At 46.3% G+C, this 9212-nt stretch overlaps 2 non-coding genes across 2 annotated transcripts; one reads left to right on the forward strand and one right to left on the reverse strand.

Annotated features, from left to right (window-relative positions):
* Positions 1 to 4650: 4650 nt before the first annotated feature.
* trnas-gcu (transfer RNA serine (anticodon GCU)) lies at positions 4651 to 4732 on the reverse strand. Its single transcript has one exon. It is a non-coding gene; the product is annotated as a tRNA-Ser (tRNA).
* Positions 4733 to 6375: 1643 nt separating this feature from the next.
* Positions 6376 to 6464, forward strand: trnar-ucg (transfer RNA arginine (anticodon UCG)). The gene is given in 2 exon segments: positions 6376 to 6412; positions 6429 to 6464. It is a non-coding gene; the product is annotated as a tRNA-Arg (tRNA).
* Positions 6465 to 9212: the final 2748 nt, after the last annotated feature.

Raw genomic sequence — 9212 nt, forward strand, 5'->3', positions numbered from 1 at the left:
GTTCCTCGCAGCGAACCTCGTGAAGATTTTAATCTTGCGCTGTGGCTCCGGAAGAGCATAAGACCATAAGATATAGGAGCAGAATTAGACCATTCGGCCCATCGGGTTTGCTCCGCCATTCAATCATGGGTCGATCCAGTTCTTCCGGTCGTCCCGACTCCCCTGTCTTCTCCCCATACCCCATAATGTACTGGCTAATCAAGAAACGATCTATATCTGCCTTAAATACACAAAATGAAATGCCTTGGAGTTTGTCCTTCCAGAGTGTACCACCTCATACTTCTCCGTGTTGAACTCCATCTGCCTCTTCTCAGCCCACTTCTGCATCCTATCAATGTCTCTCTGCAATCTTCGACAATCCTCTACACTATCTACAACACCACCAACCTTTGTGTCGTCTGCAAACTTGCCAACCCATCCTTCTACCCCCACATCCAGGTCGTTAATAAAAATCACAAAAAGTAGAGGTCCCAGAACAGATCGTTGTGGGACACCACTAGTCACAACCCTCCAATCTGAATGTACTCGCTCCAGCACGACCCTCCGTCTTCTGCAGGCAAGCCAATTCTGAATCCACCTGGCCAAACTTCCCTGCATCCCATGCCTTCTGACTTTCTGAATAAGCCTACCGCGTGGAACCTTGTCAAATACCTTACTAAAATCCATGTAGATCACATCCACTGCACTACCCTCATCTATATGCTTGGTCACCTCCTCAAAGAACTCTATCAGGCTCAAAGAACTCTATTCAGTCCCTCAAAAAAAGGAGGAGAAGATGTCGGCGGGATGGCAGCGCGCGCGACCTCTCTGGTGAATGATAATCTATAATCTGTCAAGTAGGGGACCGTGCACAATTCTGATTTGATGGAGACGGACGTGAGAGTGCGGAGGAACATATCGAAAACTTCTGAAATGCCCGCTTCGCTGCCGCTGCTACTGTGTGGTTACCAGCATCTCCTGAGCAGAAGGCCCCGAATCCTCGGTTTGCTTGTTTCAGCGGCTGGGGATAGGTCGAAGGTGCTCGGCAGAGGATGGCGCTCGGGAGGCTGTATCGGAGGGGCTGGTCGGAGGCTCGATGTTTTCGGACGGACTCAGTGTCGGCCGTGGTCGGCAGCTTCCACGGCATCAGCAAGTTAACGGTGCCTGGAGGTTTATGGCAGGGTGTTTCTCCCTTTTGCCGCCTGCTATCGGGAACTCGGGAGTCGATTGACTCGGGGACTTTGAGACCTTTTTTTTTTACCGTGCCCATGGTTTGTTCTTCATCAAATTATGGTATTGCTTTGCACTGCTGTAACTATATGTGATAATTATGTGGTTCTGTCAGTGTTAGTCTTTGGTTTATCTTGTTTTCTGTGATATCACTCCGGAGAAACATTGTATCATATCTTAATGCATGTATGCATTTCTAAATGACAATAAAAGAGGACAGAGTGTTCTCATAATCTAAACAAAAAGCTGTCCTGACAGCCGATGCTATCTATGGATCTTTACCATCTCACAACTTCTCTCCTGTTCCAGGTCCACATGGTTCTAAATTTCCCAGTCTTTACAAATGTATCCCCTTCTTTATTATGTACAGCCAGTGATCTAATCTCAGCAAACCTCTAAGGTAGAGAATTCCAGACAGTCACTCTTTTCTATGGGAAGAAACTGCGATGTACCTCAGTGGTAAATCAGCCCATTATGTCCCCTTGTTGAAAGCTCTGTTGCAAATGGAAACATATGCCTTGGGTGCTGGTTAAGTGGAGATTACACCAAATCCCCGTGATCACAGGTATTTAACCTGAATGTTCCAGTTTCCTCAACATCTCACATGTATGTGTGATTTTGGTTTATTTTATGTGTCCTTTAAATGCAGGTGAGCGGTAGAATGTGGATGAGAGTAAAGAGAATATAAAGGGCTGGGGCATATTTAGTTTTAAATAGTCCTTGATGGCTACATGGAGTCGATGGGTTGAAGAGCCTATTTCTATGCTATTTATCGCTCTGCCTCCCTGTCAACATCCACCCTGCTGTGTCCTCTGGAGTTCTGTCTGGTTCAAATCCTCGTTCTATAATCTTCAGCCATTAGTGATAGGACAACGCCTTTGACCCAGGAATTATCTGAGGTAATATCTTCTGGACTGTCAACATGAACGTATTCCCTCTTAAATAGGGGATTCAGAGCCGTCCATAGTGGTCGAGGTGTGGCTGTGCTAATACTCTGCACAATTGTGTTTCCGAACTCCAGCCCTGTTGTAATAAATACCATTGTGCCATTTGCTGCCTTGTTTGCACCATCATACTAACTATTCTAAATCTCACATGCAGGAACATCTCACTCCCTTTGAATTTCACTTACATGTAATGTACTCTACTTGATTCCTCTTCCCTCACATTTTCCATCATTAACCTCCACGTGCCGACTTTTCATTTACTCTTTCTGTCTATCAGTACGCAAGTCCAAATCTACGCATTGCACCCGCCCTCTCACCTTCTTTCCAGTTAACACCAAACTTCGAAACACCCTCTAAGTCATGCTTGTAGGAGGAAATACAGACGACGTCTATGTCGGGTACTGGCCGAATCGAAGCGACGAAACCCGAGCCCGAGGGCGTATCGAAGTAACAGAGAGCGAGGAATGACACAGGGTTTTGACGATTTAAGAAACAGGTCAGATAGAAATGGCTTGTTTTCGGAGCCGGAGGCAAGGGATTGTTCGGCACAGCTTGCTGCCCTGCGGGATTCGCTTGTGTCTGTGCTGGCCTGAGACTGTGGCCGACAACTAGTGGACCTCTTGTCCGGCTGCAGAGATGCCTGGCTTTGTGACCTTTTGTCTGAACACTGTTTTCGTGCTTTTGTTTTTGTGCGATATTTTTCTCTCTCTGTACACTGGATGTCTGACTGTCTTCTTTTGTTTTAATGAGTTTTATTGTGTTTCTTCGCTTCGTAGCTGCCTGTACGGAGACGAATCTCAAGGTTGTTTAAAGTCTGTACACTTTGATAATAAATTAAGGGACAGACGCTGAGAGAGGCAAAAAGCGAAACTAATCGTCATCGCAGGTTTTGCCGACATTCACGCCAATCTTCTTGTCCCAAAATATTGTGGAGGCAGTTGTAATGATCCTTCAAGAATCACTGTATTTTTGAATAGTTTTGAAATTGGAAACGTCATTCTCTCTTTCAGAAGGGAGTGAAGCAAAAAAGAGAATATCAGCCTGTTAGCCCGACCACAGCGTTTGCGACGATGTTGCAGTCCATTATTAAGGAGGAAGTTTCGCTGCACTTCGTGGCACACAATAAAATAGGCCAAAGTCAGCATTGTTTCCTCAGGGGGTAATCTATCCTGACAAATTGCTTGGAATTCCTCGAGGAAATAACAGGCAGAATAAACAGAGTGAAGTCACTGGATATTGCTTAGTTGGATTTTCGGAACGTTGTTGACAAAGTGCAGTATATGGGCCTGCTAAAAATGATAATGCAGCATATATACCGCCATGGAGAGACGAATGACTGACTGGGTGGAGAAAAACATTGATAATGAAGGGGACATTTTCTGTTTGCCTGCCGGTGACGAATCTGTATTCCGATCGCAAACTTTCACCTCATATGTCAATGAATCCTGATAATGAAACTGGTGGCTTTGCGGCCAAATTAGAGGACAATCCAAATCTAGCTTAAAGGATAGGTAGTCCCGAGGAAGCAGAAAGTTTGCAGAAGAACTTGGACAGATGAGAAGAATAGGCAATGAATTATACTGTCGGGAAATGTATGGAATTGTACTTTGTAGACGCAAAGAGGAGAAAGTCTATTATCTAAATGGGGATAAATTTAGACAAAAAGATGTGTAAAGGGAGTTCAGAGATCTCGTGCACGGTTCCCGACATGTTTACATACAGTTTGAGGCGATAGTAAGGAAGACAAATGTAATGTCAGTATTCATTTCGAGAGAGCTGGAAAACAAAAAGGAAGAATGTAATGCTAACCCTTTACAAGGTTTTAGTGAGACCGCCTCTGGAGTATGGTAAACATTTCGGTCCCTTATCTAAAACGGATGTGCTGACATCGGAGGCTGATATCTAGAATGATCCCGGGACTGAAAAGGTCACACTTGAGGAACGTTTTCCAACTCTGGGCCTGAGCTCGCTTGAATTTAGATGGACGAGCCTCGGATCTCAGTGACATCTATCGAATATTGAATGGCTGAGATAAAAGGACATGGAGAGAGTGTTTCCTGAAGTGGCAGAGTCTGGGGCCAGAGGGCTCAGATAAGAGCGTCCCTTTGAAACAGGGATAAGGAGGACCTCCTTCAGCGGAAGATAAGGATCTGTGGATTTTTTGCTCACTGTGGAGCCCATCTTATGGGGTTTATTTAAAGCGGAGGTTGACAGCTTCTCGATTAGTAAGGTTGACCAAGGTGACGAGGAGAAGCCAGGAGAATTGGGTTGAGATTAGCCATGATGGGTTGGAGGAGAAACATCGATGAGCCGAATAGCCGAATTCAGTTCCTATATTTTGTGGTGTTGTGGCCAAATTTGGTGACGAACTAATGGTGAATATTGTTTTTTCATGACTAACACACCAACCTGTCGGCGTCCCTGTGACAAAAGGTGAAGACTCGGAACTTTTAAAGTGATCAATTCGAAGATGGTCTCGCAGACAAACACCTCGCGACGAGGGTGGGATTCGAACCCACGCATGCAGAGCACAATGGATTAGCAGTCCATCGCCTTCACCTCTCGGCCACCTCGTCTGCTCTGCTCACTCTTGTGACTGGAAGTCTTGAATTTCTTCAGAACACTTACAGACTCTGCTTATGGTACACACATTTATGTTCAGATTCTACGTCGATTTATTTTGCTCGCCGTGCTTACCAGAATTCAAGGACGTGAAAAGCTGAGTTCAGAGAGATTGGTGCTAATCACAGGAAACATGGGAATAGCTAATGTAGGCGGCTTAGACGCTATGGACGTGCTGTGGCAAAAGGATCGATTCTGTTCTCTGTAATTCTAGAACCTGTGAGTGTTTTAAGTTTGTCACGAACCCCGTGACGGGAATAAAGAACCAGCAGAGATGGAAAGCACTTTGGAGTCCGGTATTGCTATAAACTAATAATATGTATTAGTAACTACGCAATACAGTAATATAAATGTAGACAATCAAACAGGTTAGCAATGACTTTATATATAACAGTCACAGACTTTGACTCTAACAAAGGGGACCGCTTTTCTGTGGTGAGCTATCCCCCAGGCGAGGGTGGACACATGGACAACTCCCCACCGGTCAACCCTTTTTCTCTTTCCACTGCAAAAACAACAGATCGATCCGCCTCATTGATCCGCTAAAACCCACTTTTCCTCCGGGCACAACAGTGCTCATTCACTGTCCAGAACATGTGCTTGATGTCTTTATCATCTGACCTCCTATTTATCTCACCGTACTGGGTACCACCTGCCATTCAAATAATCTCTCCTTCCTCTGTCTGTGAAAGAAATGCAAGCAGACAAAAATCCTTGCAGGAAGTGTCAACAACCTGCCGAAAATCATTAGATCGAGTGTCTATTAAATAACACCGCCTTCGGTCACTATAGCAACATACGAGCTGCTCGGTGCTATCTCCACTTCAACAGAAATCCAACAGTTAAGCAGTTCTTTCTTGTTCCTTAAAGTGACAGTCCCACCGTTAGTCTTCGTCTCACTCTCTCTTTTACAAACAAGTCGGTGTTAAATAACGCTCTCTCTCTCTCTTTTCAAAACAACAGTTCATAGGGGTAATTCAGGATCCCATTACAAGTTGTACAATGAGATAAATTTATGTTAAATTAAATTCTTGTCATATTACTCGGTTTCAAGTAAACAGATATTATAGAAATTTGCCATCTGGTTCGAGAATAACGACTTTCCGTGTATTCGACAAATGCAATAACCTGAAAGCTACCACATTACGGACACGATGACGGCACGCCCGGCTGTGCACAACCGCAGATCCGATCACCCGAAAGCTTACCCGACACATACACATGGCTGCCCGGCTCTGGAATATCAATCGAACGGCTGATATATCTAAAAAGTATTCGAGCTCACTCTATGAATAATGTATTGAATATGGTGGACCATTTTCACTGATTCCAATCCCAGAATATAACACCGCTACAAAAGACCGTGACTTGTGCCTTGGAGAATTCCTTTCTGCGTGACAGAATATTGAATTTAAATGAACAGCCCAAAGTAGGAATTATTAGGAAGATATTAACAACAAAGGTTGAATGTTCACCTGGGATGAAATCACTGTGTGCCAGTACTTTTAACCAGGTCAGGAAAACATTCTATACATGGAAACTCCTTGCAGCAGTCAGCATTTCCCATTTTCGTTCCTTGGCCTATCTTAGAGGACACGGCCGTGTGGCCTAATGGATAAGGCGTCTGACTTCGGTGCTTGATTGGAAGTCATCAGAAGATTGCAGGTTCGAGTCCTGCCACGGTCGTTTTGACAAACTGGCGGTTTTCTTTCCATTCTGTCTTTCACTCTCAGCATGGATGTCTCAATTTCGCGTGGGGATTAATCGGAGTACACTACCCTAGTGTAAAATGTAACGCCACGTGTTCGTTTTACGTAACATATAACATATATTTCTGCAAACACTTTCGTAAACAATTCGCTACAGCTTCTCAGACCTCCGGGATGAGCTGCTGCTGGGAAGGTGAAGTTTATTTCACATTCATCTCCGTCTTCGAGCCCACTTTTTCGGCCAGAATTCACCACCCAGCACTGACGGTGCATTCTCCTGTCTCCAGCCCTCCTCCTCTTCTCTGACACAGCGCATTGATTCTCTGCCTGATCTGGATCTTCTCATCACTAATTGCCGACTAGACATCAACCGCCTCAACGTCAGGAATCCTCACTTCTCCTCGACCCTTACCCCCTCCGAATGCACTACTCCCCCATTCCCTAAACACCACACCCAAACGTACCATCGAGCCTGCAGACAAAATGGTTGCTGTTGTAGAGTGGTGGTCTGATCTCTGCCTTGGTGAGACTAGGCGGTAACTCTCATGACTACACCTTGAAGAAGCCTGGACAGCAGACCATCAGAGAACCGTCTCTGACATCATCGCTGACATCGTCAACTCTGAAGAACCTCCATTCCCTGTGGAAAACTCATGGTTCCATTGCCCTGAACTGCTCTCTTCTACCTCCTACTGGAATCACAAGCCTGATTGTCCGGGTAGGCCCATTGTCTCTGCCCGCTGCTACCCCACTGATCCTGTGTTAATAGCTCCAGTCCATCCTATGCCCCGTCCTTCAGTCCCTTCCCACCGGCATTCCCGACCCTTCCCGTGCTCTCCATCTACTCACTAACTTTCAATTCCCTGGCCCTGGCCGTCTCATTTTCTCTAGGGATTTCCAGACCCCATCAAAAGGGCCTTAAATTTCTCCACATTTCTCAAGGAAAGAACCAACCACTTCCCCTCCAGCACCACCATCCTCCGACTGGCAGAACCGGTCCCCACCACAACAGTTTCTCCTTCGGCTGCGCCCACTTATTCCAAATTCAATGTGTAGCCATGGGCACTCGCATAGGCCCCAAATATGCCTTCCTGTTCGTTGGCTGAGTAAAACAGTCCATTTACCAATACTCGCATCGGTAATGCACCCTATCTCTTCCACCGCTACGTCAACGAATGTATTGTTGCCGCTTCATGCACTCGCGCTGACTTCGACATTTTCACCCACTTTGCCTCCAACTTCCACCCTGCCCTTAAACGTCTCACTCAATGCAACCAAGGCTAAGGAAGGAGACACCAGAGGTTTCGGAGGATCAGAGGGGGTGAGCAACTTTAAATTCCTGATGTTACTATTTCTGGGGATCTGCCCTGGACCCATCAAGTGCAATTGCGAAGAGAGCACGGCGGTGACTCTGGTTTCTTAGGACTCTGCAGAGATTCGGCATGAGGTCTAAAAGCGTGACAAAGTTCTATAGATACAGAACGTATTGAATGGCAGCACCGTGGCTTGGTATAGAAACATCAATATCATTCAACGTAAGTTCTCTGGGGACTTTGCCATTGATTTGGTGGGTGGTAGGGGCTGATGCTTTTTGCTGAAACGTGGGGGTGGGGTGATACATTGCTGCTGATTTATCATTCCCGTCAAGCCCCATTTTCCTGCCTTCTGCCCGGGACCTTTGGCGCACTTACTGATCAGAAACCTATCAACACTTGCTTTATAAAAATCAAATTACCCTGCCTCTACAACCGTCCATAGCGATGGGTTCCATGGATTCACCACTCTGATTGCAGAATTTCATCCTCATCTTTCTTCTGAAGGGACGCCCATGTGTTCTGAGGCAGCGCCGTCTGGTTAGAGACTCACCACCCCCCTCCCCCAACCCACTATAGGAATTATTCCCTCCATATCCACTCTCTCACGGCCTTTCAATATTCTATAGTTTTCAATAACGTGCACCCACATATATCAAACGTTTCTCACACGTTAACACTTCAACTTCGGGAGCATTGTCGTGTGCTTCCCCAGGACCCTCTCAAATGCCAGTGCATCCTTCATTAGATAAGGTGACCGAAATTGCTCATAATACCTGATATTAAACCACAGCATTTAATATTGTAGTCCGCACAAAATGAATACAGACATCGCATAGTGGTTGATTTGATGAATATGGGGACGGCAGCTTGTAAAATATTGAAGATGTCCATGGAGACGTCAGTGCTCTGGCGTGCACACAGCCTGAGCAGCCGGCCTGGGAGTTTGACTGATCCGGCAGCCTTACGGAGACTGGCTTCGTGCAGAGTCGTTCCCATGTCTACTGCTGCTGCAGACGGCGGCTGCCAACCTGTCAGACATTATGTTGATGTGAGTTTGCCCTCTGCGGAGTCCTTCTCATGTGCCGCTGCTACCGACAGTGGCTGCTCACCGGGAAGGCGTTATGTTGACGGGGACTGGCTCGCTGCAGATTTGATATCGTCTCTGTCGCTGCTACCGACAGTGGCTGCTCACCGGGAAGGCGTTATGTTGACGGGGACTGGCTCGCTGCAGATTTGATATCGTCTCTGTCGCTGCTACCGACAGTGGCTGCTCACCGGGAAGGTGTTTTCTTGCATCCCTCGAAGCGTGTATAACATTTCCTTGAGAGGCTCGGTAGGGAGACCACACTGGTACAGTCGGCAGTCACTGATACAGTTTCCTCGTGAGCAATACCGCCCCTGCTGCCCAG

The sequence above is a fragment of the Mobula birostris genome, chromosome 13 (genome assembly GCF_030028105.1).
Source record: "Mobula birostris isolate sMobBir1 chromosome 13, sMobBir1.hap1, whole genome shotgun sequence".
Lineage (NCBI taxonomy): Eukaryota > Metazoa > Chordata > Chondrichthyes > Myliobatiformes > Myliobatidae > Mobula > Mobula birostris.